The 14906-nt window shown below is 44.5% G+C and overlaps 1 pseudogene; it reads right to left on the reverse strand.

Moving 5' to 3' along the window:
- Nucleotides 1-293: 293 nt before the first annotated feature.
- The window catches only part of LOC148532158 (uncharacterized), a 32316-nt pseudogene continuing 17703 nt past the window's right edge, over nt 294-14906 (reverse strand).

Below are 14906 nucleotides of genomic sequence, written 5' to 3' on the forward strand. Positions count from 1 at the left end.
ATGGATGGTGACTATATCAGATTGAGTTATGGTAGAGGTGTCACTAGTTTTGGGCAATTCTTTTAGATGTGACCAGATGTCAGAATGTTGTGTTGTCTCATCCACATCACCAATGGGTCTCTAGGAAAAGCTCAGTTTTTTCTGGCAGCAGGTTCTTGGATAAACTGAAAGAGGAGATGTTGTCATGTCATGTGCCACTTAAGCTGACAACTTGATCATGTGTAAGAAGCCTTACTGGGACATGTTAAACTGTAAGGTTTTTTGTCTATGGATTCATTGTTTTTAAAAATGTATTAACTCTCAGAGTCTGGAGGAGCAAACCGTGCCATCTGCAGGGGAGAAGGGCAACAAAATTGTACATTAGCGCAGGTGGAAGAGGGGCCAGCACACAGGAGGTGGTTTGGAAGGTACAGAGTGAGAGATGGCTGTAGGGCAGGTTGTAGGCATGCGGGGTAGTGGTAGCAGCAGGGGTGGGGAGCAGTGGTTCAGTGCACAGAGGCATCAGCAGGCAACAGAGGAGCTCACTGGTGCTGGGCATGCATCTGAGAAAATAAAATTAATAAGACAAAGATGCATGGATGTGTCAGTGAGATCTATTTATGCATCTATGTTAAAAATGTAATATGTATAAAATTTTAAAAAAAGGACATTGTCCCCCCTCTCACCAAAAGCACAACCAGCCCCGGGCTTTCACTGCCAGTCCTGGTTGTGAAAATACAGGGGATAAAAAGCATAGGGGTCCCCTGCATTTAGCACAACTAACACTGGGCTTTTTACAGACAGCTCTGGTTGTCAAAATTCGGGGACAAAAAACATAGGGGTCTCCTGTATTTAGCATGACTGGCACTGGGCTCAGCCGAGCTGGTCCTGGTTTTGGAAATAGAGGGGACAAAAAGCATAGGGGGTCCCCTGTATTATCAGTAACCAGCACCAAGCTCTTTCTAGTGGGGGGATAATGCCACAGCCAGGGGAACCCTTCCACTGGGCTCCCCGGCCAAAGCATCAACTCTGACTGCTAGTTAGCTCAGATTGGGGAGCTGGGGAGCCCCTAAAGGGGACCCCCTCTCCAAGGCACCCCAGGTCTGGGCTGACAGCCTGGGGCTATCCCTGGCACCCCTTGGTGGTGGGTGCCTAAGTTGATTGTGTAAAGTGGCCCCCATCCCCTAAAGCACAACCTACCATGGGCTTTTCACTGCCGGTCCTGGTTGTGAAAATACAGGGGAAAAATAACATAGGGGTCCCCTGTATTTAAAACAACCAGCACCAGGCTAATCAGAACCAGCCCTGGTTGCCAAGATACAGGGGATGTAGGGGTCACCCGTATTCTGCGCAACCAGCACTGGGCTCTGAGCCTGTCCTGGTTCCTGAAATACAGGGGGAAAAAATGCTTAGGGTCCCCTTGTATTGTCCAGAACCAGCATCAGACTTTCTAGTGGGGGGGGCTAATGCCACAGCCAGGGAAGCCTTTTCAAAGGGCCCCCCAGCTGAAGCATTAACCCTGGTCGCTAGTCTGCCCAGGCCGGGGATCCCTTTCACTGGCCCCCCAGGTGAAGCATTAACCCTGGCCACTAGTCAGCACCTGGGGAGCTGGGGACCCCCCAATAAAATAGTCCCCCTCTCCAGGGCACCGCAATCCTGGGCTGATAGCCCGTGGCTATCCCAGGCACCCCTGGGTGGTGGATGCTGGGTTGATTGTGTAATGTGGTGCATTTTAAAGAATATTGTCTTTTTCAGGTAAACTATAGGTCCTAGCAAGCCTCATCCACATGCTTGGAAAACAGCATGTACCAGCAAGTGGGGCAATAGGGCCCACTGGTACATGTAGTACACTTGTAATAGAAAAATTAAAAATGAACAGACTACACTGATTTTTTTTAATAAATATTATTTTGTCTGTACCTTCACCTGGGGGGCAGCAGCCTTTCAGCTCTTTTTCATGGCTGCTGTCACCCCAGGACTTAGTCATCTTTTCCTGGTTGCCACCAACCTGCCAGGGTTTCAGCGTCTTCGCCTAGTAGATGGCAACCCATGTCAGCTCTTTTTAATGGCCACCACACACTAGGACTTCTGGCATCTTCGCCTGGTGGGTGCCAACATGCCATGGCTTTGTCATCGTCACCTGGCAGGCGCCAACTCGCCAGGGCTTTTGCATCTCCGCCTAGTGGGAGGCAGCTTGTGTCAGCTCTTTTTCATAACAACCACCCACTAGGTCTTCTGGCATCTTCATCTGGCGGGGGCCAACCCACCAGGGCTTCGGCATCTTCACCTGGTGGGCGCCAACCCGACAGTGCTGCCTGTCCATGCCAAATTTCAGCTTGGTACCACTAATAGTTTTTTTGGGGTTTAGCCCCTTAAACACCATGCCCCCCTCCAAAATTCTATATGGAGATTGCCGTTTTTATAGATTCAGCCTTAATATAAGGGCACGACGTGCCCTTATAATATATATATATATTTTTTTTATTATTATTTTTTTTACACACTGTTGCAACTCATTTTAGTAATAGTGGCACACTGATTTCCAGTCCACACTAATGTGATATTCCTACTGGAGATATAAGGTCCTAGAAGGAAGGTTGTGTAGGTGTGTTTGTTTGTGTTTGACTCTGCATACACCATAAAACAGAAAGTGGAGTTATATATTTAATATCTCTAGTCTAATGTATGTATATATCTCAATCTCAACTTTTCATGTCTCACTCAGTTTCTCAACTGAACTAAATGATGTCAGCTCAGTTAGCACACGGCTCTCTCTGGCAGTCCTGTGTGAAATAGCCTAGGTCAGCTGAGCATAACACTGTCATGCAGCTCTCTCTCTTGGCGGTCCTGTGTGAAATGGTGCCCAAATCACCAAAGGAGGGATTTATATTGGATCTAAAACACACAAGATCCGACACCAGAAAGATTACCTTTTGCTTTGTTTTGGAATCCAAAATTGGCTGGAGTTTCAAGTCCCAGCTGGTATCCACTCGGAATGGGTAAGTTCGGGAGGGTTTGGTTCTCTTACAAATATATATATATTGTGATAAGAATCACATAGACCGGGTAAAATCCATCAGTAGCTTTGATTGCTCACCAAGGGCAGGTACACAGGATATGGCAGTTCACAGGCAAGATGTCATACAAAGTCTTCCAATACAGCAATATTTCTTCAGTGGACTTGCAGTTCAAGGAACCATAACACTAGTCACCCTTAGGCCTATAAGCTGGGAGACTATTTCACCATCAGGCTCAGTATCCCCAGTGTCTCTGCAGTTCTTAAACCAGCTTCTCACAGGTGTCTGTAATCAAGTGCCTTTCCAGGCACTGATTGAGGCAATAACTGAACTAGACATTTACACAATTCTAATGCCTTTGCTCTGCCAAACCTAGGAGATCTGGATATTCCACATTTACTTCATGTGGAATTATGCTGACCCTGTCACACTCCTCCACACTTATGCTGACCCTGTCACACTCCTCCCCACTTAACTTCAATCACCCTGGTGAGGCTACAACACTTTCAAGTGAGCTATCTGCCTCGGCCACATCAGTTTGTGCCATCCATCCAGGTACACAGCTCTCTGCCATTTTTCACAGTTCACCATCCTCACCCTCTTCCTCCTCCTCCTCCTCCTCTAGCTTCACCATACGGATGCTTGGAAGATCAGGCCCAAAACACTTCCTGGAAAGGTCATCAGCATTGAGGTGCTGTTTTCCCGGACAATGCTGCACCTCAAACTTAAATGGCTGCAAAGACAAAAACCAATGGGTTACATGAGCATTCACGTCTTTGTTCATGTGCATCCATTGTAAATGGGCATGATCTGTTAACCAACACAAACTTCCGCCCCAACAAATAATATTTTAATGAGTCTACTGCCCACTTGGTTGCCAAGCACTTTTGCTTCACAGTGGAGTACCAGCGCTCCCTGCCATGCAGCTTCTGCTGCTCTAGACCATAGAATCTTGTCTGGGGATTGTTTTTTAAGACAATCAGCTAATGGTGCTGCCCTAGTGGTGAAATCACAAATGAATCTGCGGTAGTAACCCACTAAGCCAAGGAATGTTCTGAGCTGGGATTTACATTTGGGTTTAGGCCATGTGAGGACCGCCTCCACCTTACTGGGCTGAGGTTTTACCTGCCCTCTGCCTACAACATATCTCAAATATTTTGCCTCCACCATTCCAATGTCACACTTCTCAGGATTAGCAGTAAACCCATAAACCCATAAAGATTAAGACACCGCTTCTACTCTTGGTAGGTGTGACTCCCAGTCGGGGCTAAAGATGACTATGTCATCTAGATATGCAGCTGCATATTCCTTGTGAGGTCACAGCAACCTGTTCATAGCCCACTGGAAGGTTGCCGGAGCCCCATGCAGACCAAACAGCAGCATTTTATACTGAAACTAACCTTCTGGGGTAGAGAAGGCTGGTTTGGCTTTAGCAATCTCAGTTAAAGGAATCTGCCAATACCCTTTTGTCAAATCTAGGGTGGTGAGATACTGGCTGTTTGATAAATTCTCCACCAGCTCATCCACCCGGCGCATCAGATAGGAATCAAACTGTGATACTTTATTTAACTTGCAAAAATCTTTGCAGAATCTTAAAGCACCAGAAGGCTTAGGTACTAAAACTATGGGATTATTCCATTCGCTATTTGATTCCTCTATGACCCCTAGGTGCAGCATTTCCTTTACTTCCTGTTTAACTGCTGCTGCTTTGTCTTGGGTATACAGTATGGCCTCTGTTTTATTACCACCCCGAGAGGACTAACGATATCATGCTGGATAATTTGGGTTTTTCCCAGAATGGCAGAGAACACATCTTGGTGCCATGCTACTAAACTCATCACCTCCTGTTTAAGGGTCTGGTTAAAGCATTCAACAAGCCCATCTGTTTGCGGGTGGTAAACTGAGGTAGTAATCCTATCCACCTTAACAGTCGGCACATATCTTTCATTAGTTTAGAGACAAAAGGGGTACCTTGGTCCGTTAAGACCTCCTTTGGTATTCCCAAGCGGGTATATAGCATCAACAATTCCCAGGCAATAGTGCTACATTTCATGTTACATAGTGGGATGGCCTCCGAGTACCTTGTGGCACAATCTACCACCACTAATATGATTTTTTACCACATTCAGATTTTTCCACCGGCCCTATCAGATCCATACTAATTCTCTGAAACAGTACAGAAATGACAAGGAAAGGAACCAAGGGTGCCCTAAACCCTGGCCGTGGAGCTGTTTTCTGACACACTGGACATTTCAGACAATATATTTTTACTGTTGCATGAATGCCGGGCTAGAAGAATCGTAACTGAATACGCTGGAGAGTTGTCTCCTCTCCCAAATAGCCACCCCACAGGTGTGTTTGAGCCGCCCTTAGCATCAACTGCTCATGTTTCTGAGGAACCAGCAATTGATCTACAGTACTCTCCTATCCTACAAATAGGTTACACAATATAACAAATAATTTTTCAATGCAAAGTATGGTACACCTTCTGCTGGTAAAGCCATGATTACTCTACCATTTATCTCTGCAACATTTTCAAATCATTTATCAAGTATCCATAATTCTGTTGATCATGACCAAAATCCTGAAAGGACACTTCCTTGCCAATGGTAACCCACTGTATCTTGGTCTCACTCCCCTCCGGCTGCTCACTGGCCAAGGAGGGCGTTACTGCCACCAAACTTTGGGAAACAGCAGAGCTTGGCACCTGGGACATCTCTGATGTTGACCTTCTGCTGTCATCATGCCACGTAACCACCTCTTGTAATAATGGAGAGTCCCGACCTAGGATCAATGGGTAGGCTGGCCTGGCGGCTTCTGCGGCTACCACCTTCAGGGATTGCCCTTTGATTACTATTGGGAGGTGCACTAGGGGGCATTCTTCTACATCCCCATGTACACATATAATCTTTTCTGGGGGTAGCACCTGATCAGTCCCAGGTGGGACCAGGTTGGCAGAGATGATGGTTAATTTGTTGCTAGTATCCACTAAGGCCCAGACCTCCCGGCCTTCCACTCGCATCATAAAATGAAACAAGCTGGTTTGTGCCGGTGAAGTGCTTTCAACAGCCATGCTGACCACTGGTCGAGTTGTTTTTCTAGCACTACAGTCCATCAGCTCGCCCTGCTTTTGGCAGTGCCAGCGCAAATGACCGGGCTCGCTGCAGTCAAAACACACAATTGCAGGTGGGTTGTTGGCTGTAACAACTGACACCTGGGTTCTAGGTTTGGGAACTGTCTGGAATGCCCTGTTGGCTTTGTTTAACTTCCCAAAAGTCAGGTACCATTCAATCACCACCGATAACTCCTCAAACATTTGAGGATCAGTCTGTAGAGCCCATTCTTGCACCACATGATCTAGTACCTGCACAGCATGGTCCAAAGCCACCACCTCTACTATACGCTGAGCAGAGTTCTTATCCGGCTACAACCTCTCCTTACACCTGGATAATTTTCCCTGCTGGACCTTTGGAGCTGCAGAAGGGTTTTGCCGCCTTTCCTGAAACTCCTGAGCTTTGCTAGGTCCAGTCACTTAAATTCTGTCTAATATGACAATTTTCAAGTGCGGATAGAAGTTTGCCTCAGTCACATTTAAATCAACATATGCTCTCTGAGTTTCCCCTGTGAGACAGAGACAAGCCTGGCAGCCCACTCCTCCTCAGGCCAATTTAAACATGCAGCAGTATGCTCAAAGGTGCTCAGAAAAGCTTTAATGTCGTCAGATAGAGTAAGCTTCTGTATCACCTCTCGTTCATGCCCGCCTTTCATTATTTCAGTTAGCTCTGCATGTAATAAGTGAATTTGAGTTTGTTGTCCTCGCATTTGTGCTTGATGCCCTGCTGCCAGAGCTTGTTGCTCTTGCATCTGTGTTTGATGCGCTGTTGCCATAGCTTGTCGCCCTGCAGCTATTTCAGCAAAACCTTTCAACAGCTCCTTCATATTACACTGCTTTATCCCTTTATGGACAAACTTAAGAGACTTTATAAATTCTCTTTTGGAATCCAGATTCCCAACAAACTATATCAGCTGGCTTCTCTTAAAACTGCACCACATTCCCTGGCCATTCACCCATATACAGGAATTAAGCAGTTTTTACATTGTGCACAATTTGCATATACACAAACATATTATCACTGTGAACAACTGCCATTTTATGGCTGGCCTGCCACACTCCCCCACCCAACTGCTAGTAAAGGGATTACTGTACTCACAGACCGCTGTGCAGTGGGTAGAGTCCCGAAACCATCTCACTGCCACTGTGGGTGGATCCGGTCACTGTATCTGGGCTCTTGCTGCATAGCAGTATCCAGCAAGAGTCCCTGTTTGGGTACCAAATGTGACAAGAATCACATAGTCAGGGTAAAATCCATTAGTAGCTTTTATTGCTCACCACAAGCAGGTACACAGGATATGGCAGTTCACAGGCAAGATGTCATACAAAGTCTTCCAATACAGCAATATTTCTTCAGTGGACTTGCAGGTCCAGGAACCCTGACACTAGTCACCCCCAGGCCTATAAGCCAGGCGACTATTTCACCGTCAGTCTCAGTTTCCCCAGTGTCTCTGCAGTTCTTAAACTAGCTTCTCACAGGTGTCTGTAATCAGCTGCCTATCCAGGCACTGATTGAGGCAACACCTGAATTGGACATTTACACAATCCTAATGCCTTTGCTCTGCCAAACCTGGGAGATCTGGATATTCCACATTTACTTCATGTGGAATTTCGCTGACCCTGTCACAATATATATAAATATTATTATAATTTATTTATATGGCACCACAAGTGTTCTGCAGTGCCTTACAAAGTACATAAACAAATAAGTAACCAGCATTTACAATACAATACAATACAATACAATACAATACAAAGCAGGACATGGACAAGGATAATAAACATTGCTATATTTGCAACCTTTACACCCACATAAGCAGCCAAGTGTTAGTTGCCCTAGTGGGTAGTAAGAGATAAGTGAAAATACAGTAGAGAGAAGCACAAGATGGTAGAGGGCCCTGCTCGAAAGAGTTTACACTCTAAAATGGAGGGGCAGATAAACAGGAGTGACACAGATGGGGTAGGCAGGGAGGAAGGAAGATGTAGCAACAAGTTAGGATGGCAGCTGGAAGGCTTTAATGAAGTAGTGGGTCTTAAGAAATCGTTTCAATGATTGCAGAGAGGGGGAGAGTCTGATGGGGAGAGAGAGGGAGTTCCAGTGCGGGCAAAATCTTGGAGGCGGGAGTGGGAGGAAGTAATCAATTGGCATGAAATGCTGCGTGTATTTTATATATATATATATATATATATTGACATTATTTATATATATATATATATATATATATAAATAATGTGATTTTTATTTTTATAATTATTTCATTCGTGTTGTCATTTCAATGTATAGATTTCACCTAATGCCTTGGATTTGAGTATCATCAATTATGTTCTCCTCCATAAAACAGCAGCCCTAAGAATTTCAAATAAATTTTCAAAATATACTGCTAGTCTTACAGATCACTTGAAGTATATGATTTATATTTCCTAAATTCCTGTCGACAATTATCTATACAATTTATTTTTAAGTTAAAGTTCTGCAACGCAGCAAAGTGGCATGGTCCATTTCCAAATGACAACCAGTTCATCCATCACTTTGTATTTGCAATATTGTGCATTAAATAAAAAATACACATTGATTTTTTTGCTATTAGGCATCATGTGGCCTTTAGCACACCACCTGACATGTAATTTCCTTGCTGCCATCAAGCTGTAAGTAAAGAGTTGCTTAACCTGAGAGATGTTATAATCAATCCTGATTTTTTTAATAATAAAAATACTTTTGCATTTTCAGACACATTAAGCCTTATGTCAAAATTCAGCATGACAAACATCCTACACTAAAAAGCGAAATTATTTACTACTTTGTATTAGTTATTCTCTTAAAATAACCTCATTATGTTGTATAATAAATAACATAATCAACATGAACGCCATATGCCTTGCACATCCAAGCAACACGTGTTAAACAAAACATCTCTCAGATATACAGTAGAGATGTTTGCAGGCGACCGTGTATTGTTTTTGGTTCTAAATCATTGTTGTGTTTTGGCTTTGGCACAGTGGCATAACTAGGGCAGGGCAAGCGGGGCACATGCCCTGGGTGCCATGGCAAGCCCATGCAGAGGGGGGGCCGCCGGCCAGGGCATCATACCCGCACACCCTCTCCCTACCACCATTGTGTCCTGAGTGCCCTTTAATGAGCAGGCAAGTGTGACTACACTAAAAAGCGAAATTATTTACTACTTTGTATTAGTTATTCTCTTAAAATAACCTCATTATGTTGTATAATAAATAACATAATCAACATGAACGCCATATGCCTTGCACATCCAAGCAACACGTGTTAAACAAAACATCTCTCAGATATACAGTAGAGATGTTTGCAGGTGACCGTGTATTGTTTTTGGTTCTAAATCATTGTTGTGTTTTGGCTTTGGCACAGTGGCATAACTAGGGCAGGGCAAGCGGGGCACATGCCCTGGGTGCCATGGCAAGCCCATGCAGAGGGGGGGCCGCCGACCAGGGCATCATACCCGCACACCCTCTCCCTACCACCATTGTGTCCTGAGTGCCCTTTAATGAGCAGGCAAGTGTGACTTCTAGCCTGGTGCAGGCTTGGCTGCCTGTAGGGTGATCTGCAGTGGAGGCTCGCACCCGCTCTAGCCTTCCCACCAAGCTCTATCCACCTCCTGACTTGGACTAGAGCTGCCATCTGCACCAGGTGAGGAGTGATTTTTTTCCCTCCCCGGTGCTCTCCATCTCCACTCACCACAGGTAAATTCTTGGGGGGATGGTCAGAGGCTGATGGCTAAACTGCTGCTGGGGGGGATGTATTGGATGGCTAAGCTGCCGCGGGAGGGGAAGGTGTGTGTTCATTTTTGCTTCTGGCTGCATTTGTGTGTTTGTGTATGTCTCTGTATAGGCTTTCAGTGTGTGTGTGTGTAAGTAAGTGTGTGTCTGTATAGGCTTTCAGTGTGTGTATAAGTATGTGTCTGTATAGGCTTTGTGTGTGTGTGTGTATCTGTCTAGGCTTTGTGTGTAAGTGTCTGTCTGGTTAGGCTTTGTGTGTGCAAGTGTGTCTTAATAGGCTATCAGTGTGTGTATAAGTGTGTGTCTGTATAGGCTTTGTGTGTGTATGTATAGGCTTTGTTTGTGTGTGTGTGTGTGTGTGTGTAAGTGTGTGTCTGTATAGGCTTTCAGTGTGTATGAAAGTGTGTCTGTATAGGCTTTCAGTGTGTATATAAGTATGTGTCTGTATAGGCTATGTGTGTGTGTATCTGTATAGGATTTGTGTGTGTGTGTAAGTGTGTCTGTATGAGCTTTCAGTGTGTGTATAAGTGTGTGTCTGTATAGGCTTTCTGTGTGTGTAAGTGTCTCTGTATAAGCTTTCAGTGTGTGTATAAGTATGTGTCTGTATAGGCTTTGTGTGTGTGTAAGTGTGTGTCTGTATAGGCTTTGTGTGTGTGCCTGTATAAGCTTTCAGTGTGTGTGTCTGTATAGGCTTTGTGTGTGTTTGTAAGTGTTTGTATAGGCTTTGTGTGTGTAAGTGTGTGTCTGTATAGGCTTTGTGTGTGTGTAAGTGTGTGTCTGTATAGGCTTTGTGTGTGTAAGTGTCTGTATAGGTTTTCAGTGTTTGTATAAGTGTGTGTCTATAGGCTTTGTGTGTGTAAGTGTGTGTATGTATAGGCTTTGTGTGTAAGTTTGTGTCTGTATAGGCTTTGTGTGTAAGTGTGTGTCTGTATAGGCTTTGTGTTTGTGTCTGTCTGTATAGGCTTTGTGTGTGTGTGTCTGTATAGGCTTTGTGTGTGTGTGTCTGTATAGGCTTTGTGTTTGTGTAAGTGTGTGTCTGTATAGGCTTTGTGTGTAAGTGTGTGTCTGTATAGGCTTTCAGTGTTGTGTAAAAGTGTGTGTCTCTATAGGCTTGTTTGTAAGTGTCTGTCTGTATAGGCTCTGTGTTTGTGTCTGTCTGTATAAGCTTTGTGTGTGTGTGTCTGTATAGGCTTTGTGTAAGTGTGTGTCTGTATAGGCTTTGTGTGTGTGTGTGTGTCTGTATAGGCTTTCAGTGTTGTGTAAAAGTGTGTGTATCTATAGGCTTTGTGTGTAAGTGTCTGTCTGTATAGGCTCTGTGTTTGTGTCTGTCTGTATAGGCTTTGTGTTTGTGTAAGTGTGTGTCTGTATAGGCTTTGTGTGTGTGTGTGTGTCTGTATAGGCTTTCAGTGTTGTGTAAAAGTGTGTGTCTCTATAGGCTTTGTGTGTAAGTGTCTGTCTGTATAGGCTTTGTGTGTGTGTCTGTATAGGCTTTGCGTGTAAGTGTGTATATGTATAGGCTTTGTGTGTGTGTATAGGCTGTCAGTGTGTGTGTGTCAGTGTGTATATGTGTCAGTGTGTATGTATATGTGTCAGTGTGTGTGTGTGTATGTATGTATATGTGTTAGTGTGTGTATATGTGTCATGGTGTGTTTGTATATATGTGTCAGTGTGTGTGCATATGTGTTATGGTGTATGTGTATGTGTGTCATGGTGTATGTGTATATGTGTCAGTGTGTGTGTATGTGTGTCACTGTGTATCTATGGCAGTGTGTGTGTATGTCTGTGTATCTGTGTCAGTGTGTGTGTATATGTATCAGTGTGTGTGTATATGTCTGTGTGTATCTGTGTCAGTGTATACCTATGTCAGTGTATGTGTATCTGTGTCAGTGTGTGTCTCTGTGTTAGTGTGTGTCTGTTTGTTGAGTTACAATGCAGGGAGGAGGGGTGATGGCATGCTGAGAGTTGATGCAGGGGAATGATGATGGTGTGCTGAGAGATGACACAGGGGGGGCGAGGCAATGGTTTGGCTAAGAAGAGATGACATGGAGGGAGATGATGGTTTGGCTTAGAGATGATGCAGTGAGATGATGGTGTGCTGAGAGATGCAGGGGGAGATGATGGTGTGGCTGAGAGACGCAGGGGGAGATGATGGTGTGGCTAAGAGATGATGCAGTGAGATGATGGTGTGCTGAGAGATGCAAGGGGGTGATGATGGTGTGGCTGAGAGACACAGGGGGGAGATGATGGTGTGCTAAGAGATGCAGGGGGGAGATGATGGCATGGCTGAGAGATGCAGGGGGAGATGATGGCGTGGCTAAAATTATGCCATGAAATGAAGGTGTGCTGAGAGATGCAGGGGGAGATGATGGTGTGGCTGAGAGATGCAGGGAAGGAGATGATGGTGTGGCTATCATATGATAATGACCTTGCTAATATTCCTACACAAACAGGCATCTTCCGGATGATTTGACCTACATAAATATTGAATACCAACTGCAGACACCGTCGTGCCAGGGAGGATGTATTTCTTCAGAGGTTCCACATTGTGAGAAACCACCGTAGAGGTAAGGTGCATATGGAATAGAAAGGAATGTTACCAGACTGGCAAGAAATTGGTGGTGTGTCATGTTGACCCACCCCATTTTCATTAGCCATGCCCCTTTCATTGTTTGACCATGCCCATTTTTGAGATGCACCTAAAGTGAGCAAAACTCATTTTCCAATGTGGGCGGGTGCCAATCTTAAGTTTGCCCTGGGCTCTGAAGACCCGAGTTACGCCACTGCTTTGGCAAAACCACCCTCAATTGTTTTAGTACTGGATTTCTTTAAAATCATGTCATTTAGACCTGTTTTATTCTATGGTATTATTAACATAAATAATAATTATTTTCAATCATTTCCAGTCAATTTTGACCAACTCACAGCTCACAATATTGTTTTTGACAATATTGGCCAAAGGCTGCGAGCTGGCTGGCTAATGTAATACTATACTATAGCATAAAACCTTTTAAAACTTTTAAATATTCTGCAATGAATATTTAAAAGTTTTAAAAGGTTTTATGCTATAGTATTCTACTTTTTTCTTTTGAGTGATACTGGAACAACTATATGTGAAGAAATTTCAGTCACTTCGATGGTTGGAAGTCATCAATTGACAACATAGTAGCGCCTTTACGGACCTGGTGGTGAACTTGTTTTTCTATATTATTTAAAGGTGGTTCTGGGTTATACCATATTATATCACCTAGTCTGTTTTGAGCAGCTTTAGAGGCGCACTGACTTTATTCTACATATTTATTTCACTGGTTCAATAAATAGGTTAACAAGATCTCTCTTTGTGTAAATTTATTGAACTTGTACATATATACATATAATCAATAGTATGGCCTTGGTACAGCTAATTTTTCCACATGCAGTAGTCCCAATACTTGTCTAAGCATTTGTTCCAATGGTACACCAAGGCATCTATCCTGGCATAGAAGAAATCAATGTCAAATGCTTGAAACCAACGATGACTCACTGAACTTCACCATCAGTTGTGATTCACCTTCCACCCAGTTGCTTCTATAATGGTTCAAAGAAATGGAAATCACTTGGTGCCAGGTCAGGGCTGTAGGGAGGATGGTCCAGTGCCTTCCAATGGTAGTACTGTCGCAACTCAGGGATAGATAATAGATGCTAGCCCATACATTGGGATTGACAAGACCCAGAACTGAGGACCCCTGCAAGGAGGTTTGACACGCAGGTCGCAGACCTCAGACTAGGTTCCCTAGTACAGGTGCTGGTGTGCTCTGGACTGGAGTGGAGAACAATGAATGCATTCAAACATAATTAATCTTGGTCAGAATCAAACGGACAAGATGGTACCAGGGATCAGGCAGTATTGGGTCAGGAATGGAGCCAAAGTCAGAACCGGAATACCAAGTGCAGTACCATGGAGAAGATGGAGTAAGGTAATGGAGCCTATACTGTGGCACAGGAGTGTACCCTGAGTCTCCCTTTTATAGGGGATGTTGTATTGGGTGCCTCCAGTGACGCACTAGGAGGTGTGCTTGGCCATTTAAATTCTCCTGGAGGTTGGCATGTGCACCCCTAGGCGGGTGTACATGCTGCCTGCACTCACAGCAACATCAACCCAGCAGGGAGACGCGGGTGTCGAGACACTAGCAGAGGGTGCCGGGGACTCCCCTTCTACTACCCGCCACCGATCTGGAACCCAGTGCCGGACCGAGTAAGTAACACCTAGTGTCCGGCACACTGTGACACTCACATGTGTGGTTGGCTGAATGTGGCCTAACATCATCATGCAGCAATACAAAACCTGTTCGCAGCAACCCAGGTCATTTTTGAAAAATTGCCTTCCGCAACTGACTCAATGTGTCACAATCGCGGACAGCATTTACAGTATCTCCTTTGGTGATTAAATTAACAAGAAGCATGGTGTTTTGATCCCAAAACATGGCCACCAAGGTAAGGATGATGCATGTTTCCATGTCATGGATGCTTGCTTCATCTCTGGTGTCACATGATGCACTTTCATCACCTGTAACAATACACTGCAGGAACTGCACTGCCTCCTCATGGTACTGCACCAAATGCATAGGAGACAATCCCATCTTATTGGTTTTGTGAATGTCTGTGAGTTGCGTCGATACCCAGCATGAACATTTTTCCCTGTATCCGAGTTGTTCATGAATGATGCTGTGCACAGTACCCACTGAGATGTTCTGTTCGTCAGCAATATCACTAACTCAAATGCATGTCTTCCTGAATCAGACTTTCAATGTGGTACAAATTGTCATCTTCAGTGGATGTGCTTGGCAGGCTGGGTTACTGCTCATCTTGAATGTCTGTCCTGCCATTATCAAAGGCAGTGCACCAAACCCAAACCTGTTTCCGTAACATGACATTATCATTGTATATCTCAACAAGTTGGTGATGAATTTTAGCTGCTGATGTGTGCTTTAGATGCAGAAATCTGATCACACTACACACCTCAATGTTTAACCATGTTTCTGCCAGCCCCACCATCTTACAACTGATGTTGGGAC

Source organism: Taudactylus pleione, unplaced genomic scaffold (assembly GCF_031769625.1).
Source record: "Taudactylus pleione unplaced genomic scaffold, aTauple2 ptg000083l, whole genome shotgun sequence".
In the NCBI taxonomy this organism is placed as follows: Eukaryota; Metazoa; Chordata; class Amphibia; order Anura; family Myobatrachidae; genus Taudactylus; species Taudactylus pleione.